The 20,813-nt window shown below is 44.8% G+C and overlaps 1 protein-coding gene across 3 annotated transcripts in view; it reads right to left on the bottom strand.

Moving 5' to 3' along the window:
* Positions 1 to 20,813, bottom strand: part of C1QTNF7 (C1q and TNF related 7) — a 98,671-nt gene that overhangs the window by 45,105 nt on the left and 32,753 nt on the right. Inside the window, exon 2 of one of the 3 annotated variants that reach the window (XM_084970657.1) lies at positions 17,421 to 20,338. The exons of 1 other annotated variant lie outside the window; for it this stretch is intronic. The gene's annotated coding sequence lies outside the window, so the exon portion shown is untranslated. The remainder of the gene's footprint in view (positions 1 to 17,420; positions 20,339 to 20,813) is intronic. One more of the 3 variants, XM_021100291.2, reaches the window with a different exon arrangement.

Raw genomic sequence — 20,813 nt, 5'->3', positions numbered from 1 at the left:
GTGCTCCATGGACTCCTTGCTTCCAGAAGGAACCCCCCCACCATGGATCTATAGACCTTAGGGAACACACTGATGTCTTGCTCAGTTCGATTTCAGTCCCTAGTTTTTCACCAAACATTCAGCTAGGTATTGCAGGGAAGGTATTTTGTAGCTGTGATTACAATCTGCAACCAGATCCCTTTAAGCAAGGAAAGTTTTCCTAGATAACCCGTGTGGGTGGGATTCAACCAGTGAAAAGATCTTCGGTGCAGAGCTGAGGCGTCCCTGATCAAGAAATTCCACTTACAGATCAGCATCACCTCATCCCTGACAGTTCTAGTCTGGCCCTTTCTAGAAGTCTCCCCCACAGATTTCAGTCTCTCAAGACAGTCTTCACAACTGCATAAACCAGCGTCTCACAGTACACCTCTTTATATAGATCCTCTCTTACTGGTTTTGTGCCTCTGGTTGCACACTGACATATACAACTGGTAAACCCCTGACTCCCTGAAGCTGTGGGTAGAATGGATGCACAGGGATTAGGTGGGAGTGGAAGTAAGACCATGACCTTCCTAAGGGCTCTGTCATGTCACAAAGATTAAGTCTGTGGGGTAAAGGCTGACATTTTCAACAGGATACACAGGTCTCCATAACTTGCCGCTGCTGACCACTTCAGCCTCAGGTCCTCTCTAGATAAGTTCATGAAAATCTATATGGCGAGCAAAGAAGACACCCCAGGGCTTTCTGGGTGCTCCAGGTAAGCCTTCTCATGCTCCCAGCTCCAAGCTTTTGCAGACCTGTCACGGCTCTTGGGGACTCTGCCTTCCTTCCCACTTAAAGCCTCACTCACCACCACTCTGCCTTGACCATCAGGGGAGCCTCATGAACCCCTTTGTGCCAGTTCATGTCCTTCAGGCTCCCAGATCATCACTCATCCTGTGGACTCTCATTGCTATGGTCCCTTTCCCAGCCCATCTCCCACTCCTTCCTGACCCCAGAAGTCCTTCCCTGATGTCTCTTGAAACTCAAGTTCCACTCCTATCAGCAAAGTCCTCTGCATCCCCGTGCTCTTTTCTGAATGTCCTTGCACTTCCTTGTTGTGACTGAAGCCTGGGTCTCCCTTGAGGACATCGCTGGCCCTGCAGCCCATCAAGTGCTGGCTCTTTCCTACCCTCCTCCTCATTCCATTGGGTGTGGAGGTGAAGCTGGTCACTGCCTTGCTCCTCTCTGCCATTTTCAGATCATTCATTCTCCCACCTCCTGTATCCCTCCAGCATTGAATCACATGCCCTAAGCCCTTGCCACCAACAGCCATCTACTATTCTACACCACACCCTTCGTTTTTGGAGATGTTAACTCCTGGCCCCTGTCCCTGTGTCCAACCTCGCCATCATAATTCCCAGTGACTTTAATATCTACTTTAAAAACTCATCCCATAGTCTGGCCTCACAGTTCTTGCGGTGGTATAATAAATATATACATCACATTACATACATTACATAGAAAGAGAAATTATATGGGCAGTAATACATATATAGTAATATAATAATGTATAGAAATAAAGTACATTATGTATACATAGTAACATATATTACTATATAAACTAGATATATTACTAATTTGTTACCTTCTCTAGACACGTCCTTCTCCAGTCACTGCCTCCCTTTATAGAAAACTCCTTGAATACATGAACTCTACTCACTGTCACAATTTCAATCCTCCCTTCTCTCCTAAAGCTACCCCGTCAGGCTTCTGCCCCACTACTCCATGGAATCACCATTGTCAAGGTCATCAAATGACTAAATGATCAAATGACTAAACCAGTGGTATTTCTCAGACCAATTTGGTACTTGACCTATTGCTCTCCTTTTTTTGTTCATCCATCCTTGAGAAACCACTGTATTTTGGTATTCTTCTTGTTTCTTCCTTGCCTCCTTTCCTGGGTCTTGCTTTCCTTCCTAATCAGAAAGTGTTGGAAGCCCAGGCTCAGTCCTTGGACTCTTTTTCTTCTCTGCTGACACTCCCCCCTTTGGTGATGCCATCTAGTTACATGGCTTGAAATCTCTATTTCCAGCTCACAGCCCCCTCCTGAACTCTGGGCTCACATCCAGCCACCACTAGACATCTCCGTGTGTGTTTACCAGACACAGTGACCCTAACGTGTCTAACACAGAGCTCCTGATGTCTCCCTCCCTACCTGCTGCTTCTGCTCTTCCCAGTCTCATAATTCATAACTGGCTCTTTCAGATGCTCAGGCCAAGTTACTTAGAGACCACCTTGATGCTCTTTCTCCCAGGAACCCCACATATACGCAGCCCTGTGGCTCTCCTGGAATGTTATCTCAAGCATCTTACCATTGCTCACCATCTCAACTGCTGCCACCCATGTCCCTTTGAACATAATCTCCTGCCTGAATTGTTGCAGCCACATCCATCTGGTCTTCTTGCTCTTGGCCTTGGAGAAGACACTCAACAGAGAGATACTGTTATGACCCTCTGATTGAACCTTCATGAGAGCTCCCTATGACCTCTCTTAGAGTGAAAATTAAAGGCTCAGAATGAGCCACAGACCTGCCCTTCCCTACCATGTTAGCTCCTATTCTACTCTCTCTCCTTCATTCATTTGGCTCCAACCATGCTGTCTCTGTGCTGCTCCTCAACCATATTCCTGTTACAGGATATTCACATGTACTCTTCTTCCAGTCTGGAAAGCTTCTTCCTCAGATGTGTGTCTATATCTATGTCTTTGTGATATTGTGATATATATATAATAAGAAGTATATATTTGGTTTTCCACTGGGTTCTGGCACAAGTGTCTGAAGCTCTTGGGATTTGCTAAGTGAGGAGAGTGCTAAAGGTGTCCTTTGTTATGTCAGTGAGGTGACTTTTGGAAGCCTCCTGAGGATGGGGGCTGGTTGCCAGTGGAACCAACCACTTGGATTAGAGGGTTGGAACTTTCAGTCCCACACCCCATCCTCTGCCCCTACCCCTTAGCCTCACCTCAGGGGAGGGGAGAAGGGCTAGAGATTGACTTCAATCCAACAGTTAAGAATGTAATCAATCATGATGAAGCCTCTATGAAAACCTAAAGGGACAGGGTTTGGAGAGCTCTGGGTTGGGGAACACTGGAGATTTGCAGAGAGTGGTGGGCTTGGTGAGTATGGAAGCTTTGTGCCCACATACCTTGCCCTATGCAGTTCTTCCATTAATCTGTTCCTGAGTTATATCCTTTTATAATAAACCATAATCTAGTAAATAACATGTTTCTTTGAGTTCTGTAAGCCTATCCAGGAAATAACTTGAACCCAAGGAGGTAGTTGTTGGAACCTCTAATCTATAGCTGGCCTGTGAGAAGCTCAGATACCACCTTGGATTTGTGACCGTCATCTAAAGTGGGGGGAGGGGGGCAGCCTTGTGAGACAGTCCTTAAGTTGTAAGATCTGATGCTATGTCTGGGTAAAGAGCGTCAGAGTTGAGTTGAATTGTAGGAAACACAGCCGGTATAGGAGCAGAATCAGAGTTGGTATCACAGAATTTCTTTTTCTTTTTTTCTTTTTTTTTGGTCTTTTTAGGTCCACACATATAGCATATGGAAGTTCCCAGGCTAGGGGTCGAATCAGAGCTGTAGCCACCGGCCTACACCACAGCCACAGCAATGCGGGATCTGAGCTGCGTCTGCAACCTACACCACAGCTCACAACAATGCCGGATCCTTAACCCACTGAGTGAGGCCAGGGATTGAACCCGGGTCCTCATGGATCCTAGTCAGGTTTGTTACCGCTGAGCCCTGATGGGAACTCCCACAGAGAAATTCTTGTGGGGAGAAATCTTCAGGCACTGGAGCTGGAGTCAGAGTCGTGATCATTTACACCTGTAGGTATGTCCTCTGCCTGCCCTACCTGTACATGTACATCCATCTTCATCCGTACCTCCCTCCTACTCTTCCTCTATCTCTATCATTTCTACTTGACCTAAAACAAACAGGTCGCCGGTTGTTTCTCTAACCAAAAAAGGAGGGTGGTTTATTTGGGATCAGCAGAGAATTGCAATCCGTGGTTGGCAAAGCCATGGCCAGCTGTGGGCAAATACCCAGATGGCAAAGGAAGGAGATCACATTCATCGAGGGAAAAGGAAGGCAGGTGGGCTCGAGTCCACAGAGAGGCTAAGGCTTGTTATTGGCCAAGGGTGCCAGGAAGGAAGAGGCGTCTTTCCTCTTGTTGGGCTTTGGAATTGCTGCAGAACTCAGAGCGCCCCTTCTGGCCTCACAGACTTATTTCACTGTGGTTTCTGTTCATTAATGTTTTATTTTTGTTCTCTATCTCTATCATCTATACCCACCGACATCTGCACCTACACCAACCCTTACACTGACATCAACATCTATATCTACGTTTACCTGTATCTATACCCATATCAGCATCTTGCTCTATCACTTTTTTTTAGGTTTGCACATTTTGTTTTGCCAGTAAGGCCTCTCCTGACCACTCTTCCTAAACTTGGAAACCTAATCCTTCCACACCCTTTTATTCTTTTTAAAAATTTTTTATTATTAAAAAAAATTTTTTTTAGGGCATATGAAGATCCCAGGCTAGGGGCAGAATTGGAGCTACAGGTGCTGGCCTACCCCACAGCCACAGCAATGCCAGATCCTTAAGCCACTGAGTGAGGTCAGGGATAGAACTGAGTACTCATGGATACTAGTTGGGTCCATTACTACAAAGGGAACTCCCCACACCCCTTTTAAGATTTATTTTCTCCATGACTTGTATCATTATTTAACATACTGTTGTGGACAAAAAAAGAAAAATGTTGCCTGCCACTTCAGTAACAATGAAGGTTGCCTGCCATTCCAGTAGACAAAGGATGTTGTGGCCATCAAGCCTTCAGCCACTGCAGCCACCCCAGACTGTGTGCCCGGAGGGGATTCAGGATGGAGAAAAACAACTCTGGCCCTAGATAGTTAAGATGCATGTCAAAAAGGAGTGACTTCAATGTCCCATACACAGAAAAGCACTAAAATCATTAACTTAAACGTCAACTTTTTTGTGAGTAGCAGTCTTCTGATGTTTTATTGCATCTTTTTTTTTTTTTTTTTTTTTTTTTGTCTTTTGATCTTTTAGGGCCTCACCTGAGGCATATGGGGGTTCCCAGGCTAGGGGTCTAATCAGAGCTGTTGCTGCTGGCCTACACCACAGCCACAGCAATGCCAGATCTGAGCCACGTCTGTGACCTACACCACAGCTCATGGCAACATCGGATCCTTTGACCCACTGAGTGAGGCCAGGGATCGAACCTGCAACCTCATGGTTCCTAGTCGGATTCATTTCCGCTGCACCACGATGGGAACTCTCCTTTTCTTTTCTTTTCTTTCCTTTCCTTTCCTTTCCTTTTCTTTTCTTTTCTTTTCTTTTCTTTTCTTTTCTTTTCTTTTCTTTTCTTTTCTTTTCTTTTCTTCAGCAAAGACTCCTCTATATCCTGGTTCCTCCCTTACGGCTATGGACCAGCTCTTCAGAACTATCTGAGAGGCTGCCTCCTGGGTTACAGTCCTCAATAAGTTCCCCGAATAAAACAGAACTTGCAGCTCTTCAGCTATATGTGTTTCTTTTTCAGTTGACATCCTGTGTTTTACTTATTTACTTATTTTTGTATCCTGTTTCCCCCCCGTAAAAGATGCTTGAAGGTGGGGGTTTTCATCTGAGCTTTTGTTTGCCCAGTACTGAGCACCTAGAAGAGCCAGCCAGCATCTGGTGAGTGTTAGGGATGTATATATGGTGATATGATTAAATAAAAGCTACCAATGTTGATACAAAATATTTAATTCAGGGAGTTCCTATCATGGCTCAGCGGTAGCAAACCCGACTCGTATCCATGAGGATGCAGGTTCGATCCCTGGCCTTGCTCAGTGGGTTAAGGATCCAGTGTTGCTGTGAGGTGTGGTGTAGATCATAGACGCAGCTCGGATGTGGCGTTGCTGTGGCTGTGGCTTAGGCAGGCAGCTGCAGCTGCAATTCGACTCTTAGCCTTGGAACTTCCTATGCCATGGGTGCGACCCTAAGGAGAAAAAAAATTTAATTGGGACACGACTACTCATGCCTAGTTTCTCTAGTAAATCTCCCTTCATAGGCACTCCCCACCCCCAAGAGTTTCACGCACAAGAGACAGGTCAGGCAAAGGCATATTTTGTGACAGCTGTCGCTCTGGGCACAAACGCCTGAGAAGGATCCCAGGACCCTGGTGGGCTGGTCTGGGACACAGACTTCCTCCATGCTCCCCGCAGACACCACCCCAACTGCCAGGAAAGGCAGGTCCAGGGAAAACAAAGACAAACAGACAGCTTTTTCCTTTGGCTTCCAGGCCTGGTTTTAAATATAACAGTCTGGTATGTGTGCTTTCTGGCTGGTGAAAGAACATGCCCCAAATAGCATGTCCTCAGTCGAATTAATTACATTTTATTACGGTGCTGTGATGGGGTCTGTCTGTCCTTAAGCAGAGCTGTGTACTATAAAATGGGATTTGTAAAGCGAATCTTGTCAACCTTTTAATACATGTCCATTTTATTGCGGCCGTGAATTCTCCATCACGGGAGACTGCTGTTGTTATTGAAACCACCACAGGCCTGGCAAGTGGGATGGTGGAACTGACCTCTGGCCTGCCCTGCACCGCCCCCCACCCCCAGAGTCTGCTTTCCAAATAGCTGTCAGAGCGGTCTTACAGAATTGAAGTCAGAACCTGTCAGTCATTCTGCTGCTCAAAAACCCAGGAACAGCTTCAAGCATCCCTTTGGATAAAGCCCGTGCAAAGGCCTCAGATGCCCTGGATCCCCACTCCCTTCGGACTCACATGTCCACCTCATGTGCTTCTTTCCAGCCTCCTGGCATCCTCCCATGCCCGCAACAAGCCAAACGCCATCAATCTCGCCTCCTCTCCTGCCTGCTACTCCCCAGCCCAGATGCTCTTCTCCCAGATGCTGGTGGGGTTGATTCCTCTCTGCCTTCAAGTCTCTGCTCCAATGTCGGCTTTCGTGACCACAGCCTTCTCTGCCCCACCTGTAAAGCCGCACACCTGCCCTCTCGTACCGCACATCCTTCTTCACCATCCTCATCCCGTCTGACATGCACACATCCTTGTGTTTTCTTAGTCTGTCTGTCTATCCCTCCACGGGACTGCAAGGGTCAGGCAGGAGGGAGTTTGGATCACAGCTCTGTCTCAAGAGCCTAGAATAGGGCCAGGCATTTTGGGGATACTTAATTCTGTGTCCCTATGACTGTGCTGGTGAGGTGAGTGACCAGAAATCCTACAAGGCAAGCCAAAGAGACCAGTACTTAGTTAATCACAAGAGATGAGAGAGAGGGAGAGAGAGAGAGAGAGAGACTGATTGAAAAAACTGCTGTTCAAGAAACCCCAAACTCCTTGTTCTCACAAAAGAATTCTCTTGGGAGCCCTGAAACGCTGGTGGACTATAAACCTGGTCCCCCCATGTCTGGCTCCTTCCATGATGCTGTGGGGGAGCGGAGGTGGGGCAAAGCAAAGACAACTTCCCCAGGGGCAACTACCTGCTTTGGTCTGCACACCAGCTGCCCTCCATTCTAAGCATGAAACCTCCCCAAAGTGATCCTTTTGATTTTAACTAATCAAAAGAAGACAGTCTAAATGTGAAACATTTGGGAGCTAAGAACCTGATTTGGCCCGGGAAAGCCGATGTTTATTAAAATCTTCAAAGGCCAATATGCAAATGGTCCATGTTTTAGATTATCCCCCTCTCATTTGTCATGTCTGCAGCAATTTTCGCAGCACTGAAAGCAAAACCTCCAAGAGTTCACTTTCCTTTCTGCAACACACCTCTTTGCTGGAGAAGTTCCAGAACATTCTCCAGGCTCGTGGGTCACAGAGAGATAATATGTGTGGTCAGGGGGCCTCTCTGTCAGTCTGCACCGGGGCCAAGTTATTTCCAAAACTGAGATGAGTTTAGAGAGGTCATTAGAGTTCAGGGTTTAAAATAAAAGTTTTGGGAAGGCTCATGCATTTCACTTAACATGCGACATATATGGGTGGTATCATGGTGGCTATTTTTACAGGAGGTCTTTTGGAAATAAACATTTGCTATAAATAGCAGTCTCTCAAAGGGAAAGAAGAGAATATATATATATATATTTTCTAGTGCTTCCTTATAACAAGAGCTCATCTGGGTGCTTGTGGTAAATACTCAACCAGCTCACTGTCCTTTATCTTAAGTGATGATCCGAGTTTCAACCTCCTAGAGAAAAACCGAGCATCCTCATGATTCCCTCCATTTCCCCATGATCTGTAATGTATTCACATTCCCGTCCAACTTCACTTGCTTCCTGTCTCAGTGGACACAGGACCTGTGCTTGAGACCAAGCCTTCCTCTGGGTGGTTGTTCCGACCCACCTCTTGCCTTGCCTAGATGGCCTTCTCTCATCTTCTGGTACCGTCAACTTCTACCACCAGCTGGTTACTCTCAGCCTGTACCAATGTTCAAGTCTCTTTCCATCCTGAAATAATCTTGACTTAGCTCCCTTGATCCCCCTCTAACCACCATGCATCTCCATCCTTCCCAGGAAAAGAAAACTCCTAGGTTGATGGCATCCTATAGGACCAAAAGGGGGTGAAGAAAGCATATGGGCTCTTCAGAAGCTGCCCCCTGAAAGCATTGATGTATGCCTGGCCATTCCATGCCTGGGAGTAAGTTGTAATGACTATTTCCAAATGACACCAGTTTGAAAGCTCTAAACTTGTGATCAATCTGCCAGATTTCATTGGTTTCTACAGTGCTTTAGCTAAGATCGACTAGAAATTAGAGACTGACCTTCAAGGGTGAGAGGTTTGGGGGGGCAGTGTCTGCACAAGTATCTGAATGGGGGTGTGGGGGTGTCATACAAGGACAGTGGGGGACATGCATTGTTTCTGTTCTGGTTTGGGGGCTTTATAGAGAGAGCTGTCAATGTCAGGGGCTGAAAGGAGGGTTTCCAGGAAACATTTTCAGGAAGACATTTTCAGTAAAGACTTGAGTCTTTGAATACAAACAGAACTACTTTGGGGTCAGATGACTCAATGTGGGGAGGTGGCTTTCTCTCCATCTCTGCCCAGAACTTAGCCACAGTCTGGCTGCATGGAGATGATCAAATCTGGAGAAGAACAGGAGATTGCATTCTTCATATGAAATATTTATATATATATATACACACACACATATGACTCAGTCACTTTGCTGTACAGCAGAAATTGACAACATTGTAAATCAACTATCTATCTGTCTGTCTATCTATCATCTATCTATATACATTTTTTTTTTTTTTTGGCATAGGGAAGTTCCTAGACCAGGGATCGAACCTACACCTTAGCAGTGACCCAAGCCACTGCAGAGATAATGCCAGATCCTTAATCCTCTCTGCCACAGCAGGAACTCCTAAATCAGCTATATTTTAATTAAAAAAAAAAGAAGTTAATCAGAGTTCCCCTCATGGCTCAGCAGAAACAATCCAACTAGTATTCATGAATCCTCAGGTTCAGTCCCTGGCCATGCTTGATGGATGAAGGATCCAGCGTTGCCATGAGCTGTGGTGTAGGTGGCAGACAAGGCTTGGATATGCATTGCTGTGGCTGTGGCATAGGCCAACGTCTACAGCTCTGATTCAACCCCTAGCCTGGGAATCTCCACATGCCATGGGTGCGGCCTTAAAAAGATTAAAAAAAAGTTGACATTCAAGATGGATACCATTAATGTCTATGATTTGTATAGGTGACAGTGATTTGGGCTATGATTTGCATAAAGGCTGTTGTATATACATTCATGAGTACATGTGGGCATAGCTTAGAAACACTTGGGGCAAGTTTCTCAGAGAGAAGAGAGGGCATTGACTTGCTGACGTTATCAATGTCCCTATCAGTTTGCCAGGGCTGGGGAGGCCAGATTTTTGGAATATAATCTCCAAAAGGGCAGAGATTTTTGTTTGGATCACTCCAGATTCAATAAATATATGTATATTCAATGAACATGAGATGAATTTGGCTTCATTTGGGTGAAGAAAAGGTGGTCAGCCGGCAGAGAGCTGAATATTTAGTCTGAACAGCCACACTCCAGGAAGAATTGGCTGAATTCAGACTGAGGGAATGGAAGAGAGAGTGAAGCAACAGCCTCTTGTTAAGAAAGCTTGACTATAAAAATAAGGTGAGAATTCAGATGGAAGTCTGAGAAGGGTACAGGAGGCCTTATATACATATTTTTTCAAATACTGGAGAACTTGATTTGAACACAAAGAATAAACAGATTCAGCAATGGATTGAGAAAAAAGTACAAAGTTCAACAAAGAAAGGGAGGCATGCAGAAGAGCCAGAAAACAAAATGGTAAGTAAGACTGACTGCCTGTTTTGTTTGCTTTCTGATCTTGAAAAGTAACAACCATAGAAAATCTTGGAAACGTAAAGGCAAAGAAAAGTAACACTAATTCTCCCCAGTGAGAATGCATTATATCCACGAGGCAGTAAAACTGTACCACAAGAGAGGCGAAATCACAAAGTTAAGCTTGAGGAGACCATGTGTCATTTTGACTAGCACGTCTAGCGTTTTATCTCAAAGGTCGTCGTATCAATCAGGTGAGATGGCAGGGGCGGATATGCTCATGTCTTTTTCCAGGTAAGGAGCCAGAGGGTCAGGTTAAATGGCTCTCCTAAAGGTCACAGAATTCATACCCGAAGAAGAACTCAATGGCTCAGAATTGGGTTCTATCCTTTTTCCCCATCTTGCATAGTGCAGAAATGAGATTTTTGGCTGATGGTTAGATTTCGATGCTGCAAATCTGGGAACTCTTTTTGGTTTGTTTCATTTCCTCTTTTTCGTTTTGCAATGGTGACTATGAGGTGATAAACTTTAAACATCGATCATTGGCTGGAAAGGTCGGAGTGACACAGGGAGATAATTAAAATGGAAAGAAACTCAATTTAAAACCTGGCTTCCTGGGTAAAGATGAAGATAATGGATTGAAACAGCTGAAAGTCTCTGTGAAGGTTTTAGTTCACATCTCAACAACACAGAACAAATTGCACAAATTCTAGGAATTATATCCCTTGGTACAAACATTGAAATCACTTTTTAAAATGTCACCAAATGGCTCTATTGACTCCGTTTTGTAACATGTCACAAGCAGATGGCACTTTGAAGCCTTCAAATCAGCTTGAAAAACAAAATTGCTTAGACATTTTTGTCTGGTTTGCTAAGATAATGCGATGAAGCCCAACATGAAAGAATCTTGGCGTCCGCTGATCAAGAAAGGCTACACACCATTCAGCAGCTTTGTTCTAATTTCTTGCAATCAAAGAGTGGATTCTTCCACCGTCAGCTCTTGGCTGAGTCGGGTTTGAGGAAGCATTTTACACTTGTTGAATAAAAGGTGCGAGGCAAAAGAAAAGAGACCTGCTATTTCTTGAATGTCTGTTATATGTCAGACTCTTTGTATGATATTTAATTTAATTCTAAGCAATTCTATGGATAGCTATTATTACTCGTATTTTAAGTATAAAGAAATTGAGGTCCAGAGACACCTAGTTGAGTATAGGACTGGGATTCAGACCTTGGCGTGACATCCAGAGCCACTTCTTTCCATTACTCCCTAGTACTTTAGATGGAATGTGGTCCCCACCTACTTCTTGGATTAAAATATTGTCATGCTTATAATTAAGTAGGAAAAGAGATACAGCTAGGAAATATTTCTGTAGGGTAGTCCTATTTATGTATCAAATTCCAAATTTATTGCTTTTGGAAATAGGAATTTATGGCATATTTTGACAAGTACTGTCGGTCAGCTCACTTACAACACATCCCAATCCACGTCTCCCCTGCCTTTTAATGTACTGAAGACTAATGTAATTCACAACATTCCAGATTCCCTCACAGCTGGAGGGGGCCATTGGACAGAATTTAGCCAATAAGATGCACAAGGAAAGTCATGGAAGAGGGCTTCCCTTCCCAAAGAAAAAGGCCAAGTTTGACAAGAAGGCTTTTGCCTTCTTGCCTGGAATATGCGCTTAACACCTGGAGATGCAGCAGCTGTCTTGCCATAATGAGGATGAAAACCCCATGCTAATATTGGTGAAGTAGGAATATAGAAGGAGCTTGGTTTCTTGGTGACATCAGAACAGCTACACCATCTTTTGATCACTTCCCTTTGGGCTTATTGTTATGTAAGAAAAATAAACCACTTACGTGTGAAAGGAACTGGGCTTTCTGGTACTCACTGACACATGCAATCCCAACTGATACTCCTAATAGCTAGAATTTTAAAAGACATCCCTATGTTCTAAAAGTGTTCCATGTTTATGTGACTTTGGTCCTGATTTATAGTTCTGAAACATTGGCAGTACAGGCTCAAATTAGATAATAGACTCCTTGGAATGGTGTTCATTTGGTTGGGCATGAGCTGGAACAGAGTTGAGGCTCCTCCCTAGTTGTGGGAATATGGCCTGTGGAGCCTGTGATCTGAATGACTATGTTTCTTCTGAAAAGTCTGCACATTGAGCCAAAGCCATTGGTATGGAGTAGGAGAGAGGGTAGGATGGCTGTGCTTAACCCGTCACCGCCATTTTGCTTTGCATGGGTACAGACTTGGTCTTTGGTTGTAAAAATTAGAAGGAAACTTAGGGAATCATCTTGTCTATCTTTTCACCTTGGGGAAGGACCACACTGAAGTCATATCAGACATATGTAATAACTGATCTAGTTTTAATAGACCTCCAAAGAAGACCATTTCTCAGCCTCTTCCCTAAGGAGGCCATTTCAACAATTTCAACATTTAAAAACTTGCAGTGAATGATTTTTTTTTTTTTTACTTAAACAGGATGTGCATAATATGTGGGGGGAAAAGCCCTTTATGTTCGCAAAGCAGAGTAGTCGAGGGGCACATAGGTTGGTTGTGAAGTAAGGCAGCCCTACATGCAAGCTGTAGTTCTGCTACATTCTTGCTGGTGAACTTTCCTGTGATTAACTACACTGAGCCTCAGCTTCCCATCTATAAAATAAGCAGAGAAATAGCCACACTGCCCTAGGATTGCGGCAAGGAGCTAAAGCGTGGAAAATGCTGAAATATCATTTGTGTTAAAAGTAAGTGCCGGGTAGTGGTTCCTGCCCCCTCTCACTCCCCCTACTAGAGAGCAGCTCACTGCTTAAAATCATTTTTTTTTATTAAAATCATTTTAGAGCTTCAAGGAGCATCACTGAATGCCCTCCACTCTCTCCACTGCCAGTTCATTAACCCCAGAGTCCTAATCTCATCCTCTTCGCTCTTAGTTTTCAGTCCTTAGATTCTAACACTGGACCTTGTTTTCAAAACGATTAAAAAAAAATCTGCTTGCAATTTGGAAAGATCATATTTTTATAAATTAAGCAAAAACCCTTACATATTCGAGAATCGAGAAGGCTGACCTGTATATTTTAGGCTGCCATGCACACAAAATTCTCAGTCTAAGTCATAGATCTATAACTGTGGTTGACACTACGATGCCAAAATGGGGTAATTAGACAACCATCTGGATTGCTACAGCCAAGAACACTCCAGCCACAAGTATTTGGCAAACTGGAAGACAAAGACTCCCCTGGGATAAGTTATCTAAATGGCAACCTTCACTTTGGATGGATGCTGTCTAAGCCCCAAGTGAGGTCTGCTACACCATTTTCAGAAAGGAAACATTTCAGACCAAGGATTGTTTTTTTAAAGCCATGCACATGACTTTGGGCTAATAGAGTGTTGGATCGGCCAACTTCTGGCAGCTTTGCCTCTTGGCTCCGCAGACATATGTACAATTTCAGACTTGAAACCACACATGAAGTCACTGGGAAGCTACACAATTCATCCCTAAAAATCTGCCATACGGTGGTTCTTGTCTTTTCCAGAAATGTAATTCCTAGGAATTGTGATGATTTGAGCTTTTAAAAGAAAACAATTAATTAATCTTCATTCACTTAGGACCTACTCATTTGTCTTTGTTGAGAAAACCTTTTGAAAAAAAACCCCCAGAAAACAGAATGAAAGAAGGAAATAACTGCAGTATAGTTTGGGTTGGGGATTTTTTTTTTCTTCTTTTCGTACAATTACTCATGACATAGGATCCTAAGACAGGGGAAGAAAATGACAAAAGAGACTTTCAGGACTGCCAGAAGCCCCACTGGTTTCCTCAGCTCTGTAGTTTGTAGGTGATGAAACTGAAGCCTAACAGGTTTCAGTGACTTGTCTAGTGTCACGTGGTGAGTTAGGGGCTAACCATGGCTTTTGTGTTTTTCTTGTGATTCAAGACCACGCTAACCGCCACTTCCTCAGTGAGGAAACCCCTGACCAGCTTAGCTAAAGCAGTAGCTCCTTCCCCCTGCCCGCCCCCTCTAGTCACTCTGTCTTATGGTCAGATTTTATTTTCTTCATAGCACTGATTAGTCTCCCAAATTACATTCTGACCTATAATTCCATGGTCTCCGCCACTAAAGGTATAAAGGCAGATATTTTGGCTCCTGTTCACTGCTGTATCTAGAATAACACGTGGCACACAGTAGGTCCTCAGTTAATATTTGTGGACTGGATAGAGGGAGGAAGGGAACTCCTGTGCATTGGGCACCTACCAAGGCAGGTGTTATGCTGAGTTATTAATGTCACTACACACACGTGAGAGGTAAGTGACCTGCCTGGAGTCTTGCCATTAGAAAGTGGCGAAACCAGAATTCAAGGCCAGGGATATTTCACTGCAAATCCTAACATTTGCCTCCACAGGAAATTATTTCCACTGTTGGGTGGTTCCTGCTCTACCACACCCTCCGTGACCTCTTTTGGAGGCATCTAGAGTTCCCAGTGTGTGTTTTGACATCCCTGCTGGCTTCTCTCTCTGTGTGTCTCTAGAGAAATCAATCTAATTCCATTTTCTTCGGCACAGTAATGACTCTAGGTTGCTGGTTCTCTGTGTAAAGTTTATTGAGTAATTTTCTCATATTATAGATGCAGCGCATGCTGTTCCAATATGGTGGGGAATTCCACTGAGTTGTATGGACTTATAATAAAAAGCCTCCAAAGGGAAAGAAGTCTACCCATCTGCTGATCACTGAGGCCTGATGCAATCAAAGGGGTTGATGACAAAAAGTTCTTCTGGTCACAGGGCTTAGAAGGGACACGTGCCAAAAGATGAGGAAAGCACCGGGATAGAAACAAGACAGTAAATAACTCTGAAATAATGTTGATTCTGACCACAGGGCAATCCCAACGCATGAATGGGGGCAAGGGCTCCATCTCTTGTCCGTTACAGAACTTTGCACCTTCCTCAGGTGAAGGTCCATCCACTTTTCCAAGATTACAAAACACACTGAGGAGAGTGACTGTCAAACTCTGATGCACATTGGAATCCTCTGGAGAATGATCAACACAGGGGCCCGGGGACCTGTGCTGGTTCATGAGGCACAGAGTGAGGGCTCCTGGACGACAAGCATTACCCTCCTTCACTGGCTCACTCTTCCCTCCAGGGGGCGATATGGGTCTGACACGCCCCAGAGTGTGGGGTTCTGAGTCCAGAACGTCAAACACCTGTGCTCAGACTTAAGACTACAGACTTATGGTTACCAAAGGGGGAAAGGGGGGCAGGATACATTGGGAGTCAGGGATGAAGAAATACATACTACAGTACATAAAATAGATAATCAACAAAGACACGCCATATAGCTCAGGGGACTTACTCACTATTCTGTAATAACCCATATGGGGAAAGAATCTGAAAAAGAATGGATCTATGTGGATGTATAACTGTGTCACTTTGCTGTACACTTGAAACTAACACAGCATTTAAATCAGCTATATGCCAATATAAATTTAAAATTAAAAAAGAAAAAACAGCAGGCAAAAACAATTCTGTGCCCAGCCCGAGCCCTGCTTGTGTCTAAGTGTGTGACTTTGGGTTATGTCTTCATGTATCTGCATTTCAGTTTCCTGGTCTGAATCCTCACGGTCAATGGTCAACAACACTTACCCAGAAGGCCACTGTGAGGGCTGGATAAAGCATGCGTGGGAAAGAACGCAAGGGGAGGAGGCGGTGCTTAGAAACGTGGACTTCCCTCATTAAGATAAAGCAGGTCCTTTACTCCCAAACCCAGCCCTGCCAGCCATCACCCATGTGGCGGTGGGCAAGTTACTTAGTTATCACTAAGATGCATTTATATCTCACCTATTTCTCATATACGAGAGAGAGAAAAACAATACTTACATTAACGCTCAAGCTTCCTAGAAACCCTGCTGTTATTACCTTTATTTCATAGAAAGAAAACCGAAGCACAGAGGCATTAAGTAACCAACCCTGGGTCACACAGAGGCTAATCGGGGACATGTCTCCAGGTGCACTAATTGAGAGCCACTGCTTTTTACCAGCGAGCCACCTGCTCTGAAGACCACACAACACACGGCAAGTCTTGGGCCAAACACAGGGCGACTGCTTGGTAAATGTTTCCCAATATTTGAATCATTTCCTTTCACCTTCCAAACATACATCCTTCTGTCTACGGTTCATGGCACACACGTGTTCCCTGCAAACACAGGGTTCTTGGGGAGGCTGCAGGGACTCGTGGAACAAAGGTTGATCAAAGAAGATCTATTTCTTTTCAATGAGCTATATTCCTGCAACTACTTCCCAGCCCTTAACCACAGTCTGATTTGAAATTCTCATAAAAGACACATGCACTAGTACAATGCATTATTTATGAAACGAAACATTCCATTCGCAGAATGACGATTCATACAAACCCATAGTTTTACCCACACGGGTTTGGCATTTACGTTCATGCGTTGCAAGGAATGCCTTTATCCAGCTCTTCCCCCCAGCCATGTGCAGTGAGGGGCACATTTATTTAATAAAATAAACAGCACATAAATCAGCCCCCTTAACCAAGCATACACTGAGCGTAAGATTTATACCGCCACCTGGAAATCTCCACGGCACACTATGAGCTTTACTGCTTTTCTTCTTCTTCGATTAAAATCCTGCAAAACGAAGGAGACACCTTCGACTTGAATTCTGCGGCTGCAGGCCTGATGACTGCTCTGTTTCTCAGGGGGAAGCGGCGGAGCCCTTTCTGTCTGCTCCCACAAGCGTGCACACCAGCCCCACACTCCCCTCGAGGGTGATCTATAGCCATGAAGGAACATGACTGCCAAGTTCAGGGCTGTTTGCAGCACTAACCCAGCAAAGCCGCCGCCGCCGACACTTTCGCTTTCCCTCTTCTGCTCAGCAGACTTTCCCCAGAGGAGGTGTTTCCTTGAGTAAGGAACACCCCCCCACCCCCAAACCTCCGAGAAGAGCCGCCGATGAAGACTATCATCCATGTGAGCCAAAAGACTCATCTCGGAAAAAAAAAAAAAATACCAGCCTGAAGAGGTTCATTTCAATCAGGAGAGAGGACTCTTTACTTACATGGCTCGTGAGACCTTCCAACAGCTGGAGTCTTTGAACTCTAGAGCGCACAGATGTGGAGCTTTCTCTTGAAATCCCCTTGCCTTTGGCAGTGGGGAAGGCTCATGGCTCTTTGGGGCCTCGGATTGATAAGTAATTTCCTGATTCATTTCAAAAGCATCCTCCCAGGCCTCGAGCAGAGAGAGCGCGACATGACCTCGTTGTGCAGAGATGCTGTGGCCTGCACAGGCCTCCCCGTGGTCCCATCGAGCCTGAAAGAAGGGTCTGTGACTCTCACAAACAAAAATAAATCTTCTCTTCCATCTATTGGCATTGGCTCACTCCCTAGATCGTACTTGAGAAACAGTGCAGAGTCTGGATGATATTTGCTCTAAAAGTGTACAATTCAAGGGCCAGGGCATCTCATGTTTCTTTGCTGGGGGGAAATCTGAGCACTTTCAGGGTCTTCAAGATGTGTTGTATGCTGTCTCGTGAACCACGTTCGAGAATGTTCTAAGAGACCAGGTGGTTTGGTCCCTTGAGTTTACAGAGGTAGGCGCTCAAGCCCAGGGCTGACAAGGCTTGACCGGGATCACAGGGGAATGCATGGAAGGAGTGAAACCGAAGGGCTTCCCGGGGGTCCAACCAGAGCTCTGTCCCCTGGAGGGACGTGGAGATAAACTCAGACGGTTGAGATCTGGCTCTTGATCTTTAGGATACACGTCACTGGATGAAGTGCTTAATACCTCTATGTCTCAGTTCTCCCAGCTGCAAAATGGGAATCCTGACAATAGCTCTCCTTCCGTGGTCAAACGACACTGTGAAGATGCTTCATCAAGGATGAAAGCAATTACACCAGAGGCTGCAAGGCTATCAACCCAGCTGCATTTCCACATGTCTCTTCCTCTTTCCATTCTGGTATTCCACCAATGTTATTTTCTGGGCTAGAAGAAGCCATCAAGTGATTTTTTGGAGGGGGAGAAGGAGTATATTGGTCAGAAAATGGGATGGGACATGGAGAAAACTTCTGACCTTGGACAACCAGGTCAAGGTCAGAGGACAAGGTAGTATGTGGCTTGACATTTGCCATGAAAAGGACTCGGGGTCTGGAATCAGAAAATCAAGGCTTCACCACTGCCTCTAATACTGACCATCCAAGGAAGCCCCATTTCAATAATCCAAACCATGGTTTTGTCCCTGGGGGCATGGCCTCTGTCCCGCTGTGCTTACCTCCTTTTGCTGTGGTGAGAGTCACAGGAAGTCTCCACTGGGATGGGGCTTCTCAATCCTGTGCCGGCTTTGCAGTTGGAAAGCAGTGTTTGCCAGCGTCCCGCACAGCGTGTCACAGAGAAGACATTGTTGATGGAATGGTGTCGTTCCCATCTCTCATTTCATCCTGGCCAGGACCTCGGCCCATACCCTGCTTCTCAGCCAAGGATGCAGGATTCTTGGCTTTTTCTTTTCCCCTCTTAAGGAGTGTATTTCACCTCTTTTCCCTTGTCATCCCATCTCTTGGCCACTACTGGTTTTCTTACAGTTTAAGTGTCCTTCCGTTTCTCATGTGATGGTAAGGATAAAAATGAGGAGTAAACATTCTGCTCAACCACATTCTGCTCAACATTCTGCTACAGCCTTGACCCAGACTGGATCCAGTTGCCAGTAGTCACAACCGAACACCAGATCAGTCAAGGTCAGCATCACCTTTGAAAATGCTCTACCCCAAAGCCAGCGGATGATTGGTGCACTCACTTCCCGTGCATTTTCATGAATTCATTCTTTAAATGTCAGGGCGGTTAAGGCTCACACTTGATCCTCTGCAAGAGCAATGTTCTAATCCTTGTTTTAGTCGGCTTGGGCTGCTATAACAAAATATCATAGACTGATGACTTCAACCACAAAAACGTATTTTCTTACAGTTCTGGAAGAGGCTGGAAGCCTGAGAGGGAGGTACCAGCCTGGTTAGGTCCTGATGAGAGCCTTTCCCTGGGCTGGTAGATGACAGCCTCTTGCTCTGTCCCCACACGGTGGAGAGAGTGAGGTCTTTCTCTCTCTCTTCCTCTTCTTCTGAGGCCACAGTCCTGTTAGATCAGGGCCCCACCCTTTTGATCTTGTTTACTTTTACCTCCTAAGGACTCTTTCCAGATAGAGTCACGTTGGGGGTCAGGGCTTCAGTGTAGGAATTTGGGGGTGGGGGGAATATAAATTCAATCCATAGAGAACCTGGAGAAAGTGAGAGCCGAGAGCTAACATTTATTGAGCTCTTACTGGGTACAAAGTCCCACTTGTTTCTTTTCTCAGTGAATTCTCACACAGTTATGAGAGGATCGTAGTGCCTTTTCCAGGGTCACAAAGCTAATAAGTGGCTGTGTCCAAAGGTGAAATGTGGTAACCAAAGCCCTGCTCTTTTCAGGACACATTCTGCCTCTACCTCCTCTTCTCGCCTAGATTCTGAGCCATGAACCTCTATTTTTTCCTTCCTGCGAATTCCCAGCTCAGGATATTGTTGCCTAGAGCATTTGAGAGGGAAAAGAGGGTAAAGGGGGCTCTGTGGTTTCCCTCGGGTACCCAGTGAGCTGGGATATGTGTTTTCAGCTCAGCATCATCCATCCCTTTCTAGTCTCTCTTTTACAGACCAGGGAGGGAGAGTTTGGAAGGACATTTCCCAGAATCCCTTGCAGGCAGGATCCCTGATCAGAGCCAGCCAAGGAGGACACTCACAGGGATGTGAGAGGCAGAAAGGACGAAGAAGACATTCTTTGGTGGCAGCTGCGGGCAGAGTGAGGACAGTCAAGTGATGCAAGGTTTACAGGTGCTTCTGTGTGAAATCCTGGAATCACACAGTAGGGTAGCTTCCCAGCCATCCTGCACTTCTGAGTTTCCAGCAAAACAGCATGTTTTTTCTCCAATTGTTGGTTCCACAGCTCCCCCTTTTAAAAAAGCTTTTTGTTTAGAAATAATTACATATGATATCACTTATATCTGGAATCTAATATATGGCACAAATGAACCTTTCCACAGAAAAGAAAATCATGGACTTGGAGAATAGACTTGTGGTTGCCGAGGGGGAGGGGGAGGATGTGGGTTGAATGGGGTGTTGGGTTAATAGATACAAGCTATTGCCTTTGGAATGGATAAGCAATGAGATCCTGCTGTGTGGCACTGGGAACTATGTCTAGTCACTTATGATGGAGCATGATAATGTGAGATAAAAGAATGTATGCATGTCTGTGTAACTGGGTCACCATGCTGTATAGTAGAAAATTGACAGAACACTGTAAACCAGCTATAATGAAAAAAATAAAAATCATAAAAAAGAAATAATTATAGATGAATCAATCAGTGTTTATTGTATATTAATACAGTGTATAATAATCAATATTTTACAAATAATATATAATAATATTTTATAATTAT

This window comes from Sus scrofa, chromosome 8 (assembly GCF_054392235.1).
Source record: "Sus scrofa isolate SSC_HxYL_T2T_F1_AM1 chromosome 8, Sscrofa_HxYL_maternal_Yorkshire_Landrace_v2.0, whole genome shotgun sequence".
NCBI classification, from domain to species: domain Eukaryota; kingdom Metazoa; phylum Chordata; class Mammalia; order Artiodactyla; family Suidae; genus Sus; species Sus scrofa.
Note: the sequence above shows the minus strand (reverse complement) of the source record. Positions and strands in the feature narration are given on the sequence as shown.